Raw genomic sequence first — 16,698 nt, 5'->3', positions numbered from 1 at the left:
AAGTCTTGACCCTATGCCTCATGGGAACAGTGCAGTCCGAACTGCCAAGTCACGTCCTCCCTAGACCGGAAACAAGCATTCCTGGGAATGGTTTAGGAGGATCATCAGCCAGGCTAGCTTGAATCGAGTGGCACAGTGAGCCCTGGACCCACGTCTAGGCATACCCGGTGCACTTGGGGCAAGAAAGCAAACAACACACAGATGACGGACAGAATGCAGAGCAAGTCAAACATTCACCACTAGTCAAGAGATCTGGGTTACATCCATTGTTCTTTTGCTCACCATTCCACCCCAGTTTAGACCCAGCCACATGCAAATCAGTCTTGACCCTGTGCCTCATGGGAACAGTTCAGCCCGAACTTCAAAGCCGTGTGCTTCAACACCTCATATGGGGTAACAAGTGCTATATAAATGCAAACCATTTTCCCTCTTCTATCCCTCCGCTATCCTTCTCAATCCAAATAACTGACTTATATCCACTACTCAAATTGCTTTCATATTTCACTATACAAATTCACCACTAATCCTTCATGGGCTCTGACGTAGCGTGCTACTCGACAAAAAAGTGCTTCAACACTCCATCAGTGGTAACAAGCACTATATAAATGGAAACCTTTTTCCCATTTCTATCCCTCCACTATCCTTCTGAATCTAAATAACTGACTAACCTATCCACCACTCAAAATTACTTTCATATTTCACTATACTAATTCAACACTAATCTTTTATGGGTTCCGGAGTAGCATGCTAATCGCTGAAAAAACGCTTTGACGCCTCGTCCGGGGTAGTAAGCGCTATATAAATGCAATTACAATACAATATCATCCCTGGACTGGAAACAAGCATCCTGGGACCAGTTTCGTAGCATCACCCCTCATCAGCCAGGCTGGGTCTAAACTGGAAAGGCATGGGGAGCAAAAAGACAATGGATTTAGTCCCAGATCTCCGTACTGGGGTGAATGTATGACATTGTTAAGCATTCTGTCCATCAATTGTTCTTTTTGCCTTCCCCACAAACTGACCTCCCATGGGGCACTCCTACATGCCATAACATTTCTCATCCAGGGCCAGTTAAATATCATCACATCACTCCACCCTGATGGAACTCCATTGGCTACCCTTGCCAGGCCCCACCATCTTCAAAACCAGCTGCATTATTTACAAAGGTATCATGACCAGCACCCCTGCTTATCCTGCAGACAAGCTTACCATTTCTAGCGATCTCGACACAACTGCAGCCAGGGCAGCATGTGATTGAAGAATAAAAAGAGTAAAAAATAATTATTCATTGCATCATTTAAGTCTGACTGATTATTGGCGTTTTTCTTATATCCGAGTTTAATATGGGCCAGGTTTATTCTCCTTCTTTTGTGCTTTAATTTATTTGGGCTAAGATGCTTAACATTCCTCTGAATAACGCATAGAAATATGACATCTATGATGGGGCCTTTAACCAATGACAACCTGTCTTATGTTGACCAAGCCCAACTTTTTATTAGCAATGAATTTGGTCATCTAAGCTAGCTTTGACTATTTTCTGAGCCCATCGATTATTCCGACAACAAAATTATCAGGTGTGCCTCCGATTGTGAATAGCTACAATATGATGTTCCCTTCCAAAATGACAAGAAATGAAGTCTCACTAAAATTGAATAAGTACAGTGCTGACAGGTCAGGGGAAACAAACCCAAAGAAATAACCCCTGCAACTGAATGGGTCTAGACCCAAGCAAAATGACAAGAAATTAAGTCCTGTGCACACGTGTAGGATAATGCTCTGGGTGTACCCGGTAAAGATTAAACAGAAGTCAAATATTACATGTCTTCGAAATCATGAGGGTCGACATCAGGTGTATCATAAGCAAAATTTCTTTATATATATAAATTCAGATGAATACTCTTCAGGGCTGGGAAGGACACAAAAAACAAAAGAAATAAGTAAACTAAAAGGTCCGAAAGTCACAATAACGGGCTGAAATGTGCCACTGTAAAACAGTAATATTAATAAATAAGGAAAACAGAAGAAACCTTTTGGAAACCACTATGATGCGAACAGTACATGTGATTAGTGATTTGAAAAAGCGACCCAAAGGAGTGTTGAAGTCACTGTGAGGGAAGAGAGAATGCGAACAAACATTTGTACACTAGAGTGCTTTTGAGATCATGTAATGCTTTTTTTAATATGCCTGATTCTTCTTTTCATTGCACATTTTCCTCATCATTACTTTTTGCAACGATTACGCCATATTTATAATGTTTCCTCAATTTTAATTATTTCATGACTTAATCAATCGGATGTGTACTACAGCCAATCACTGTATTTTCGATTGTTCCCCTGTACTATTCCTACCTTACCGCGAATTGTGATTGTTACGCCATGTTTTTCTTTCCTTCAATTTTACACCAGTGCATGACCTATTCACTCGGTCGGTTATTACTAGCACCTTAGTTTACCACTTTATTCTTGACTGTTCTCATGTAATATACCGACCTTACCGTTAATTATCTTGCAACGATTCTCTTTCTGTGTATACCTTCTGTAATCGTTTTGAAATGCTTGTGATGACCCCTAAATTAAGTTTTCTCTTCCTTCATCTTATACATATATTTGTTCCATTTACTTTCTCTACGCTCGCTTGTTTGTTCGCATTCTCTCTTCCCTCACAGTGACTTCAACACTCCTTTGGGTCGCTTTTTCAAATCACTAATCACATGTACTGTTCGCATCATAGTGGTTTCCAAAAGGTTTCTTCTGTTTTCCTTATTTATTAATATTACTGTTTTACAGTGGCCCATTTCAGCCCGTTATTGTGACTTTCGGACCTTTTAGTTTACTTATTTCTTTTGTTTTTTGTGTCCTTCCCAGCCCTGAAGAGTATTGGTCTGAATGTATATATATAAAGAAATTTTGCTTATGATACACCTGATGTCGACCCTCATGATTTCGAAGACATGTAATATTTGACTTCTGTTTAATCTTTACCGGGTACACCCAGAGCATTATCCTACACGTGTGCACAGGACTTCATTTCTTGTCATTTTGCGTGGGTCTTGACCCATTCAGTTGCAGGGGTTATTTCTTTGGGTTTGTTTCCCCTGACCTGTCAGCACCGTACTTATTCAATTTTAGTGAGACCCACGTCGCACCTGCTTGAGCGCCATTCTTCCTCGAACCTAACGAAACCCTCCACCGTTGTATCTCATGATGTTCCCTTAATTACCATGACCTAACACATAAGTGCCAGTTGTAAAGGTTACAATTGATGGACTGTGGCTTGCTTGCATTCAATATAGAAATATGAAACGTATGCATACACCTCATCATTAATGCTTCTATTCCATCCAATTAGCACCTCTACAGGTTGCTTTACATCGTAATGATACGTATAGAATGAGCTTCTGTTTTCAAGCTTATACATACAACTTTCCTAACATATTTCCTCTCCTTGGGGACATAGGATTTACTAGACCTATGTGAGGGTCTTTTATTCACACGTCACATTGTACAAAAATAGTACAGAGTCGTTTCTCATAACACATCTATTTTATAGTGTTAGATCTGACAAAAATGGATTTTGCAAACACACTATTGCGGATCATGATTATCGAATGCAGCTGGTTTCGGAGTATGTCACACTTCATCAGCCATGCTAGATTGAATCCAGTGGCACAGTGAGCAAGGGACCCACGTCTGGGCATACCCGTCCCACTTAGGGCGAAAAGTGTAACTGCAACAAATGATGGAAGGAATGCTGAATGATTCAAACATTCTTCCCCAGTAAAGAGATCTGGGTTAAATCCATCGTTATTTTGCCCACTACGCCACCCCAGTTTGGATCCAGCCATATGGCTAAGTCTAAACTGGGGTGGCATTGTGAGCAAAAAATGATGGATTTAACCCATATCTCTTAACTGGGGATGAATGTTTTGATTTGTTCTGCATTCCGTCCGTTAATTGTGTGTCGTTTGCTTTCTCACCCTAAGTGCGCCGGGTATGCCTAAATGTGGGTCCCGGGCTCACTGTGCCACTGGATTCAAGCTATCCTGGCCGATGAGGGGTGAAACCAGCCCTAGGATGATTGTTTCCGGTCCAGGGAGGACCTGGGTTAGAAGTTCGGGCTGGACTGTTCCCATGAGGCACAGGGTTATTATGAATGATTTGCATATAGCCAGGTCTAAACTGGGGTTGCATGGTGAGCAAAAGAATGATGGATTTAACCCAGATCTCTTGACTGGGGGTGAATGTTTTGATTTGTTCTGCATTCCGTCCATTGATTGTGTGTCTTTTACTTTCTCGCCCTAAGTGAGGCGGGTATGCCCAGACATTGGTCCCGGGCTCACTGTGCTACTGGATTTATCCTGGCTGATGAGGGTGAAACCTGAAACCAGTCCTAGGACGCTTGTTTCCGGTCCAGGGAGGACCTGGCTTGGCAGTTCGGGCTGGACTGTTCCCATGAGGCACAGGGTCAAGACTGATTTGCATATGGCCAGGTCTAAACTGGGGTGGCATGGTGAGCAAAAGAATGATGGATTTAACCCAGATCTCTTGCTGGGGGTGAATGTTTTGTTTGTTCTGCATTCCGTCCATCAATTGTGGGTCTTTTCCTATATCCTGCTATATGGCAGTATTCCAGTCAAAGTTCAGCTGCAGTTGATGTTGGGCTGCAGTTTACGTGCCCAAAGACATTCAACTTCTCCTTCAAAGACCGCCTGGATAACAACGCACACGACAGCAAAGAGCTCTTCAGCATTGTGAAGGAACTATCCAACCCCAGCGCCAACACCAATGACGTCCCGCCCTCACAAGAACTGTGCGACTCCCTGGCCACCTTCTTCCACCGCAAGATCGCTGACATCCACGACAGCTTCTACACCACGACCGCCACAACCACGCCGGACTCCACCTACCCTGCAAACACCACCCACACCATCCGCCTGACCTCCTGGGCCAGCGCCAATGACGACGAGACACGCAAGGTCATGAACTCCATCCACTCAGGATCTCCGTCAGACCCGTGCCCACACCACGTATTCAACAAAGCAAACGCAGCCATTGCACCCCAACTACGAAAGGTCATCAACATCTCCTTCGAAACAGCGACATTCCCGGACAGCTAGAATCACGCCGAAATCAACGCCCTCATCAAGAAGCCCAAGGCGGACCCCAAGGACCTCAAGAACTTCCGGCCCATCTCCCTACTCCCGTTCCCGCGAAGGTCTTCAAGAAAATGGTCAACATGCAACTGACCCGCCACCTCAAAGACAACAACATCTTAGACCCGTCCCAGTCCGGATTCAGACGAAACCACAGCACCGAGACAGCCCTCATCGCCGCCACAGACGACATCAGGCGCCAACTAGACAACGGCGAAACATCAGCCCTCATCCTCCTAGACCTGTCAGCCGCCTTCGACACGGTCTGCCACCGCACTCTAAAGACATGTCTCCAAGAAGCCGGAATCCAAGAGAAGGCACTCGACTGGACCACGTCCTTCCTCTCCGGCAGAACCCAGAGCGTCCGCCTCCCACCCTTCCGATCCGAAGCCACCAACATCATCTGCGGCGTCCCCCAGAGCTCATCCCTCAGCCCGACGCTGTTCAACGTTTACATGGCCCCCCTCGCACAAATGGCCCGACAGCACGACCTCAACATCATCTCCTACGCCGACGACACCCAGCTTATCCTCTCCCTCACCAAGGACCCGCACACCGCCAAAACCAACCTCCACGAGGGAATGAAGCTGTCGCCGACTGGATGAGGAGCAGCCGTCTGAAGCTGAACTCGGACAAGACAGAGGTCCTCATCCTCGGACCCACCCCCTCAGCCTAGGACGACTCCTGGTGGCCGACCACACTGGGAACAGCACCGACACCCACCGATCACGCACGGAACCTAGGATTCATCCTCGACTCCTCCCTCTCCATGTCGAAGCAGGTAAGCGCCGTCTACTCCTCCTGCTATAACACCCTCCACAGGCTCCGCAGAATCTACAAGTGGATCCCGACCGAAACCAGAAGAACAGTGACACAGGCCCTCGTCAGTAGCAGACTGGACTACGGCAACGCACTCTACTCAGGCATCCCAGCCAAACACCTGCGTCGACTACAACGCATCCAAAACGCCTCCGCCCGATTGATCCTCAACGTCCCCCGCCACAGCCACATCACCCCGCCGCACTTGAGAGACCTACACCGGCTCCCCGTCAACAAGAGGATCACCTTCAAGCTCCTCACCCACACACACAAAGCACTCCACAACGCCGGACCGGCCCACCTGAACAGCAGACTCAGCTTCTACACCCCCACCCGCCAGCTCCGTTCCGCCAGCCTCGTCCTCACCGCTGTCCCCCGCATCCAACGAAAGACCTCCGGTGGCAGATCTTTCTCCTACCTCGCCGCCAAGACCTGAAACACCCTCCCGACTCACCTACAGCAGACCCAAGACCTACTCACCTTCAGAAGACTCCTCAAGACCTGGCTCTTCGAGCAGTAGCGGCACCCCCCCACCCCCCCCCCCCCTCAGTGCCTTGAGACCCTCACGGGTAAGTAGCTCGCTTTACAAATTCTTTGATTGATTGATTGAACTGCAGTCCCTGGTGACATGGCATTCTTCGGCCGCCACCTTGCAGCCTATGCGAAGTTAATGTGGTAGTCAGAACCAACGTAGCTTTATTCAGCATCATTTGATTTCAGTCAGAAAGCTAATCCCGTAGGTAGAGAGCACCTTGTTGACCTTGAGCCATCCAGTTGGTACTGGATACGTAGTTTAGACCGGGTTAATGCAGCTTAAGTTGGGAGGTTGGCAGTGGAGTGCTAGGATTAACCTTCCACTGTGATTGGCTGCAAAGTGCGCTTTGCAACTGAATCAGGTTTTAAGGCCAAACAAAGCTCTTTGAACTGAAGTATTTCGCAGAGAGCAAGTCAGATAGTCACAGGTGACAGGGACACCACTTGAGAATAATCTTCCATCAGAAATTAATCTCAGTGTTTAGGCCATTAAAATAAAAGATTGAAACTCATCTGTTTGGCATGGTGTAATATTAATAGCTTTACAAAGGAAACTGCTAACACCTGCATCTAGTGTTGGTTCAGGTAAGATATAAAAAGGACTGGGCCGGTACTAATTTCTTTTCTCAATACGTTTTGAATTTTTCACCTAACATCAAAATAAATAACTACTTGACCACAGAAGCACTAAACTTGTAGACATTCCATGCAACGTTCTTGCCGCAACCAAGTCTGTCCCTCCCTTTCTGCAAAGCAATCAGATGAGGTGATGACTACTAAGCCAGAAAGGCCTCAGCTCTTAAGGGTACTGGTGTTGTCACCAAAATGCTCAAAAAGGGCACTATCACAAAAACATGGCAATGTAAATTTTGCATGTTTTTGGGTCTCACCTACACAGCGCATGCGATGTGTTGCAAGACGTATTGCTTACAATTCAGTGGGCTCACAACCCATCCACAGCATACCATAAGTTGTTTTTGTCGTCACTCTCATTTGCAGTCTTTCGATTGTTTAGCTCCCGGAGGCTTCTCTTCCTTTATTGTTTGAGCTCCTCCCAGGAGCATGGACAAGTTACATGTGTTCTTCCCCATCTTTTTTCTTCGCTTTCTTTTTGTATACACACTTTTTTTAATGAGCGTATCAGTATTATTCCTGGACGTGCAATGTGCTTTCCTACTTTTAACACAGGCATACAGCTTATTTTTTATGTTGCTTTCATCATATCTGCAGCCCCTAGAGACGCTTTAGTTACCTATACCCAAAATTGTGCTACTCTTTGCCACTCCAATCTACACCACTCTACTCCACCCCACTCCACGCTATTCCAGCCTACGCAACAATGCACCTCTATTCTACGCCACTCGGCTCTACACCACACCACTCTATTCAACGCCACTCTACTGTACTTCACTCCACGGAATGCCACTACGCTACTAGTCTATGCCACTCTGCTCTACACCACCCTATGCACGCCTTGATTCTATGCCACTTCACTCCAATCCACCCCACTCTATGCAATTTCAATCTACGCAATTCCACTCTACGCAACCAATAACTTCTAGCCATGCTAAACAGTAGCCATGCTGCTGTACAATATGGCAAAAAGACTATTGGCAAAGTCAATAGCTCTCACATAGGCGAGACCTATTGGCTTTGCTAATGCTTGTTCTATTTTAAGCATAATTGAAGAGACAGCCATCTCGCAGCTTTATCTGCATTATTCTTCATTTCATCCACTGTGCCTGGTCACATTAAATACGTTATTTTTTTAACCTTCTCAAAGGTTTGCTGCAGATTAATGTATTCTTAGGTAATATAAACCAGTCTGGCCAGCCATCATTTTATTTTTCACTATATTACATTTTATATGTCCCCCTGTTACTCTTGTTATGTTATGTTATATGTTTTATAGAGCGCATAGATGCCCCAGCAAAGGGGCGTCTCATCACTAATCACCAACTGACATAGGGCAGACAGAGAGACTCACAGAAGAACAGATTATGTAGGAAAAAGATGGGTTTTTATGGCTTTACGGAATAGGGCACGATTTTGGATGCTTCTGATACCCTCAGGGAGGAAATTCCAAAGTTTAGGGGCGAGAGCACGAAAGGAGCGCCCTCCTGTCCGAGCTCTCTTGACCCGAGGAACAACTGCCAGGTGCTGGCTAATTGAACACAGCTGGCGGGTAGGTATATAGAGTGTAAGAAAATTAGCTAAAATATCAGGCAATTGGAGAGTCATGATTCAATGAGAGATACAGAGAGCTTTGAAATGGATACGTTTTGAAAAAAAGAGTAAACCTGGCCTGACTACAGGAGTAGACTGCAACTTGGCAGCTTTATGCAGTTGCTGTTTACCAAGCTGACATGATTTACATCCTACTTTGGAACATGACTCAGGGGAGTGTTCGAATTCCTCACAGGCTTCAAATGCTAACACAGGAAAAAGAATGGGATACAGAGACATGGTACTTTTAAACCAATAAAAACGAAACCCAGACCTTGTAAGTACTTAATATATTTTTGAGAGGGAGGAAAAATTGGGCAATCCTACAGCCTCTCAATTGCAAACCCTCAGAGACGAGGCGGTAAGAAAGAAGCCAGGAGTTAAAAACAAGCATTGTCAAAGCCAGTAGGTCTCGCCTATGCAAGATCTAGTTAGTGGCTATGCCAACTTTTTTAGCCAAGTTGTAGAGCAGCGCGGTGTGCCACCAGAGTCTGGAACTCTGTCTCCTGGATTTCGAACCTCTACTTCATTGACTGTTTTCAAGGCCGAAATAAAAGCTCTTCTCTTAAAAGCTAGTTCTAATTAGCTAATCCTACCTTGATTCTGCCTGAGTTAGTCTCTTCCTATCCTGCTCCTATCAGGCACTTTGAACATCGTGAAAGAGCTTGTTCCTGGCGCTGATCACCTCCTCTTTCACTAGTCTGCCACCTGTTCTCTGCTTTGTGACATACCACTCCACCTTACCCATCTGTCGGACCACTGCTGTGTGTTATCTTTTACCTTGCAAGATCTTTTTTCTTGGCACTCACTGAATTTGGTTAAATCCCTTATGCCCTTATCTCTTATGAGATTAGAGAGGTTTTATTGCCGACTAATGGATGTCCCGAGCTATGCTTATTTTGCCTTTCACCCACCTCTCTTCATTATGTATTTAACTTATCACTAAGGTGACCAGATGGCCAGGTTTGCTGGGACATTCCTGTATTTTAGCCACCAGTCCCAACAGCGTTCAGGAAATTTGGCACGGCCTGGTTATCAGAGAGAGTCGACTTAACACAGAGGGGAGGCAAGTTTTCACATGCATGAATAGTTGACAGCACATATCAGAAAGCAACTTAATTAACTCATAGGATACTGCGCGTAAGTGTTGAGTTTAATTACCCCTCGGTGCCTCGTTGTCTGTTTCCTATGTTGGAGAGTGCTGGAAATGTAGTCATTCTGTGCCCCATAGTTTGAAAAGGAGACCTGGAAAAATTATTTTGTGTAAGTCGTGTGCTGGTGTGTACAGGCTGTGCACAGATTCTGTAAAGTGAACCTGTACCTGTTGCCCACATACTGAATTCACACAGGCTTAACGTGCCGAGCTTGTGGAGGGGTGTGCACCACAGGTACACAGTTTATGTAGAAGTTATGTGTAGGTTGTGTGCAAGTGGCTAACACGTTGCATGCAAAGCTTGGGTGCATAATGCGTTCAATGTATGTGAAGGTTGTGTCAAGAACTTGTCTACAAACGGGTCCAGGGTGTGCTTGGAATTTATGTGCAAAGGTTTGAGACATGGCTTGCAAGTTGTGTACACAGTTCATGTAGAGGCAGGGGCGTCATCAACCCCTCACTTTAGCTGATTGAGCAGTGGGGTGGGTACCACTGGGAAGTTCAGTTTAATATGAAACCGTTAACATTTTGTTCAAAGCTCTTTTTCTCTTTCATCGGAGACTGCTATCTCCGAGCAGCTCTTAAATAACACTGCAAGAGGACAGTATAATGGAGCTGTGGCGTGGAGCAACCAATGAAAAAGAGCAACTGAACGAAGGATGGAGAGAAGGACAGCTGGGTGATGGCTGGCGAGCATGAATGAAAAGATGTAGAGCAGAATGGAAGGATGAGAGAAGGATGAATAGGTGAAGAGACTAATAGGTGGATGGTTTAAAGAAAGAAGGAAGAAAAGATGGGAGGCGAGAAGGAAGAGAAGAAACGTAAATAGATCAGAAAGGAAGAAAAAAGACAGAAAGATGGATGCTAAGAAGGAAGAATGGATGGACAAAAGGACGGTGTAAAGGAAGGATGAATGGTTGGATAAAAAAGGACAGAAAGAACGGAAGAGAAAAAGAAGGAAATAAAGGTGGACAGGAACCAGAAATATGGATCGGGTGATGTAGAGGAGGAAAACAGACTGAATGAAGGATAGATGACAGGAAGGGCATTTCAGTATACTTTCTGGGAGAGCTCTTCCATGAGAGCTGGCAGGCTTGCTCACCTCACTTACTGTCAATTGGTATATGGTTCATCGTGGAGGGTGTTTTATTGTTATACCTTGTACACAGGTTGTACATTGTGTGCAGAGGTGTACTAGTGTGCAGGCGTGCAAAGATTGTCTGCAGAACACAAGCAGTCTTGTGTGCAGGCTGTATGCAACACATGAGAAGGGCGTGCGCAGAATTTATATAAGAGATTGTGTGTGCAGGTTATGCGCATATGTTGTTAACAGGTTACGCCTTGGCAGTTCAGGTATAGGTGTGTTTAGAAGATTTTTCGTGTGTAGTACAGCTTGGTAAGCGGGGTGCATACAACTCTTAGTGACAGAGAAGTGTATGCATGTTGGATAGTTTATTTGCCAGTTATGTTAGGCGTTTTGAAGAGGTAGGTGGCATTCTCTATGTGCAAGCTGAGTATAGGTTGTTTGCCGTTAGCGGCAAGTGGTGCGGAGAAACTAAGAAGAAGTTATGTGCAGAGATCATGTTGGGTGCGGAGATTATGTAGAGGGCATTACTTGGGTGTAGGTTGTAGACTGGTTGTGTAAATGTATACGGAGCTTGTGTTGAGGTTGTGAGGTCTGAGTGAAAAACATGTGCAGACTGTCTTCATGGCAGGTGTGTGTAGTGCTTGTGCACTGGTTGTGAGCGGAGCTGCTGCGCCAATTGTGTCCAAGCAAGCAGCTTGTGTTTAGGCTGTAGCGAGTTGTGTGAAAAGTAGAGGTGGGCGAGACACTGACGGCTCGATCCAGGGGTCTGGCTCTGGCCAAGCTCGAGGTCCTCTCGGATCCCCGAGCCCAAAACTTGTCAAGCTTCAATGTGGCTTCTGCCTGCCACCTACACTCTACCATTACACCCCAAGAATTAAAAACAAAGTTTAAACCATTGCTATTAAAAAAGAAGTGAAAGAGCTAGCCATCTAGTGGAGAATTGCATAATGTGAAACAAGAAAACCATGGGCCAATCTGGCTACACGCTTGCCAAATTGTGTGATCCTAGGAAAATATTTTAGTTTACAGAGCCCCTCCTTTTTAGGTCTCGGCTGGCGTGGGCTGCGCACATGCTCAGTCTCGCTGGTGAGATTTAATGATTTAGAGGGAATTCTGTAAAGGGCTTCAAGCCCCGCCCCTCTTTTCCATTGGACGGCGTCACCGTTTATGCTAAACGGTGGCAAGCCATTGGGAAAGAGCACTTTGTGACGTAGACTTTTCCATTTTTCGGACAGCCCACTTGGATGGGCTCGTCCGCTTTCCGGCTGCAGTAAAAGGTTTCTTATCTTTATGGGGCCATGTGTTTCAAACACATGGCCCCATAAAGACAAGAAATCGTCTGCAGCGCGGTCCTCTTTCGCTTCCGGGACCGCGCTCCATGAGAGGTCGTTGCTGGGCAGTATTTCACATTTGAATTGTTCTGTAATTTTTGTAGTGGGGGGGGGGTGGTTGGCTGCGGTGCAGACAGTGGCGCTGAGAGGACCTAGGATGGGGGTGCTGCTCCACCCGCGGCTTGGCACGGATGCCACCTGGTGACCCTTGCGGCGGTACGCGCTGGGAGTGACACTGTCCCCGGCGTGGGGTGCATTGGGGGTGAGCCCGGCCATGAGTGGTGGAGGGCGAGAGTTGTGGTGCTTGCCATGGGCCTAGTGTTGGGTGGGCGTCAAGGGGATCGGAGTGTGCACAGTGGGGTGGATTAGGGAGGGCTGGCTCTGTCGGGTCGCTCTGCCGGGTAGCAGAGGTGGCGGTTCGGTGGTGCACATTGGGTGCTGGCGGATGGCATGGTGAGGTTGTTGAGCGCCGTCTGACCGCTGGCAGGGGTGGGGGATGGAGTGCAGCGGAGGGGACTTGCGCTCGGAGCTGACGACTTGGGGGTGATGAGAATGAATTTGGGTCTCGGCGTGGTTCGGAGTCCTGTGAGCATGGGCAGAATGATTGGTCTCTTCGGAGTGCCTGAGGGGAAGGTCACGCCTCGCACTAGCAGCCGACTACCAACAGCAGAGTGGGTGTTTCGGAGGATTCGGGCTTCCGCTGGTGGCTTTGACAGCGTTTCGAGGTCCAGTCTTTATGCCTTTCGTCCTTCTGAGGCCAGGGGGATCAGCGGCAGTTCATTGGCAGCCGCAGTACCTGCGGGCGCTCGGGGTGGGCACAATCGGGTGGGATAACGCTCTGAGGTGTTGGTTCTGGGCCTGGCGCAATGGTGTTAGAGATATGGTGGGGGTGGACGAGGGAGGGGAGGGAAAACAGAGGGTATGGTTGCGCTTAATAAGAAAAGGCTTGGGTGCATTACAGCGCTTTCTGCTCATCCCGCCTGACTCAGAGCTATGCTGTTCAGTGAGGACAGAGCAACTGCGGACACCGAGGGGCTCCAAACGGAGGGTCTCGTTGTGCTTAATAAGACACCATTGTCCCGGCTGCGCACGTCATCTTGCCGCGATTGTAAAACTTGCTACAGAACAGTAGCCAAGATTGGACATTGCATCTAAGGTGCACATTCTTACTTCGTTTGTTGTTAATTGAACACCGTGGTGGTTGTGGATTGACGGGTATAATACAAAAGGCTTCAATTTGTGGATCGGTGTATGGCCCGTTTCTTCGGTTGTTTGTGGCAAGGCCGGCGGGAGATGACCAATTGGGCGGTTGTCAAATCTGGGCTGTGTGGGGGCTGCGCTACCAGGCACTGCAGGGAGCGCCATCCGTAACGAAGGGTTTGACGCCATTCGGACAATAGCCTGAGTCCGGGAATGTTAAACAATAGAATACAAAGGTAATTAGATTCTCCACTGCGCCATTAGAACTTGACAGGAGCGCCGCGCACCTCAGCTTTTTAAAAACAAAAACACACAAAAAAAAACAAATTGGGTGGAAATACTGTTGTAATCTCCTGCGAAACGGGAAAAGGGGAGAAAGGGCTGGTTTGGCACGCATGTTTCGGCTGCGGTCTAATAGACGTACATTGGAGACAGTAGATCCTGCCTATTAGGTGGGCGGGGCATGCAGGGGTATCTGATAATCTGCGCCCGTTGAGCTTTCCCAGCACACTGACTTGATCCCTCTGTCTCCCTCTGTCTCCCTCTCTCTGTCTGTCTCTGTCTCCCTGTCTGTCTCTGACTCCCTCTGTCTGTCTCCCTCCCTCTGGGTCTCCCTCCCTCTGTCTGTCTCCCTCCTTGTTTCTCTCCCTCTGTCTGTCTCCCTTCCTCTGTCTCCCTCCCTCTGTCTGTCACCCTCCCTCTGTCTGTCGCCCTCCTCCCTCTGTCGCACTCCATCTGTCTGTCGCCCTCCTCCCTCTGTCGCCCTCCCTCTGTCTCTCCCTCCCTCTGTCCCCCTCCCTCTGTCTTTCCCTCTCTATCTCTCCCTCTGTCCGTGTCTGTCTCCCTCGGTCTGTCTCCCTCGGTCCCCCTCCCTGTCTCCCTTCCTCTGTCTCTTTCACTGTCTCTTTCCCTCTGTCACCTCCCCCCCCCCTCCTCCCTGGTGGCAGCCTGGGCGGAGAACTTCCTGGGCACACACAGCCCCCAGTACTTCACAGGTCTTTAAAAGACCATTTACCTGTTAATGAGGCTTTGTTGTATTTCACCTCTTAGCGCCCCTGCATCTCCACTCTGACAATCACTGTAATCGCCGCCGGCCCCCATAGAGCAGAGTCTCTGGGAGTCCCAGCTGCTGCGGAGGTGTTTGCTGACAGTCACTCTTCAAAAAAAAAAAAATTAAAACACGGGTACAATGTCTGCAAGGTCCGCGGGCCGCCAAGAAAGGCTTGCCGGCCGTCTCCTATATACATGCATACATATATATGCATATATATATATAAAGATATATATGTATACATATGCCAATATATATATGCATGCATAAATATGCATATTATGTACATTGAAAAATGCTAACACAATAATAAAAACACTTCTAAAAAGAAACACCATTTGCTATAAAAAATGCTCAAACTTGGACAAAGACGAGACCTGTTGCATTTTTAATGCTTGTTCTTCGTTGTCAGGTATGAAAGCAACTTGCAAGACATGAGTTGAAGCCAGGGAGTGCGATGTACAGAAATAATCTGGTGCATTGAGGACAAACCTTCTGCATGTTAAATATCTTTTTCAATTTTGAAGAGACCATCATATTTTCAAACGATGTTTGTTGCACGATTTAGATTCCAACTATTGCCACGGCTCGGTTCGTGCACGGGCAGTTAGAGCCTCACCAGACCCTTTGCTCGTTTCTGGCTCGGCTTCCCCTGCTAATGTATTGGCTCGCCCACCTCGAGTGAAAGATGTGCGCAGTTATAAAAGTGGTGCGCAGAACCTGTCAGCCGGCTGCGTGCAGTGCATATTTGGGTGTATACAGTTTGGGTACAGAATTGTCTGCATGCTGTGCCTCTATCTGTGATTGTGTGCAGAACAAGTGAACACCTCGTTTGCAAACTGCGTGGATATCTGGTTTACAGGATGTGCACATTTCTATAGCCATTTGACTGTGGGCGCCTCTAGTTTTCCCTCTTCACTCTCTAGGAATGTCTTGTCACTACAGCCACGCTGTAAGTAACCCGAACCACCGAGCAGAAAGTAAAATCAGCTTTGCCTCTTTCAACTCCCGGAAATCCGTCCTTTTAGCCGCTCCTTTTAGGCATGCTGCGCAAACAAACTCAAGAAACTAGCGCTTGGAGTATTAAATACCTCCCAGTGGCGTATCTCTTCTGTCCTGCCGCCGCTGTCGCTCCCGCCGCTTGCCGCCTTGCTAGTCTGCCGCTTATCGGCTGCTTGCTTCTGCTCGAGTCCAGAAGCAAGCAGGATGCAGACAGGCGCCGCCTCCCGGCACAGCCAATCAGGGCTCGGGAGGCCCCGAACTCCCAGCCACAACCGGCTCTGCAAACCCAGGCAGGAGCACGCAGAGGGGACGGTCACAGGCAGTGCTCCAGGCCCCAGCACCCTACTGCGCCCAAGCTCAAGGCTCCGCCAAACTCTGATTGACGGCAGCTCCCCACACGGACAAAAGGCCATTGTCGGACTTTGGTAACAAATGGCCCCGGACACCAACATAAAAGAGGCTTCCAGTAGCAAATCAAATAGCTAAAAAATATGGCCCACATTTGGAAACTGGTACAATTTCGAACCTGTAAAGACATGCTATACAGGTGCTTCCCAAGATATGGCTTACTGAGTGCATTTGCGCTCGCTGTAGGGAAACCAACAATAAAACCGACGCAAAATACCATGAAACTGAACCACAAACAGGCAAACCCAGGCCCACACACTGAACTTCCATACCAGCCAGGGCACAAGTAAAACAAGCATTGGCATAGCCAATAGGTCTCGCTTTTGGGACCTTATAAGTGTTTAGCCATGCAACAGTTGCATAACTAAATACTTATAAGGTCCCAAAAGCGAGACCTATTGGCTATGCAAAGCGGCCGTGCGGCCGCGAAAGTGTAAGTGATCGCGATCACGATCAAACATCAAAGCGGCCGCCAAAGTGAAAGTAATCGTGGTAAAGCGCGTAGCGCGCGCCCGCGCACATGCACTGTAGCTCTAGGCTGGCCTGGTAGCACTTTCTGGAGCCCTCTCAATAAGTCTCGCCAGACCAGCGCATGCGCTGGGTCAGGCGAGACCTAAAAAAGTGGGGGACTAACCAAGTTAGGCAGTGTGCAAGTGACACCATGCGGCATGACAGAGGAAGTGGCATCCCCCAACCCATGACCTCACAGAAAGTGACATGAGATCTTAAGTCCT

The 16,698-nt window shown here is 47.5% G+C and overlaps 1 protein-coding gene across 2 annotated transcripts in view; it reads right to left on the bottom strand.

Moving 5' to 3' along the window:
• SUOX (sulfite oxidase) overlaps window positions 1–15,869 on the bottom strand; it is a 302,493-nt gene extending 286,624 nt beyond the window's left edge. For both annotated transcript variants that reach the window (XM_085600279.1, XM_085600280.1), the window contains exon 1: window positions 15,646–15,869. The gene's annotated coding sequence lies outside the window, so the exon portion shown is untranslated. The remainder of the gene's footprint in view (window positions 1–15,645) is intronic.
• Between the last annotated feature and the right edge of the window lie 829 nt (window positions 15,870–16,698).

The sequence above is a fragment of the Triturus cristatus genome, chromosome 4_2 (assembly GCF_964204655.1).
Source record: "Triturus cristatus chromosome 4_2, aTriCri1.1, whole genome shotgun sequence".
Taxonomy (NCBI): domain Eukaryota; kingdom Metazoa; phylum Chordata; class Amphibia; order Caudata; family Salamandridae; genus Triturus; species Triturus cristatus.
The sequence above is the reverse complement of the archived record's forward strand: the minus strand, read 5'-3'. Positions and strand labels throughout refer to the sequence as shown.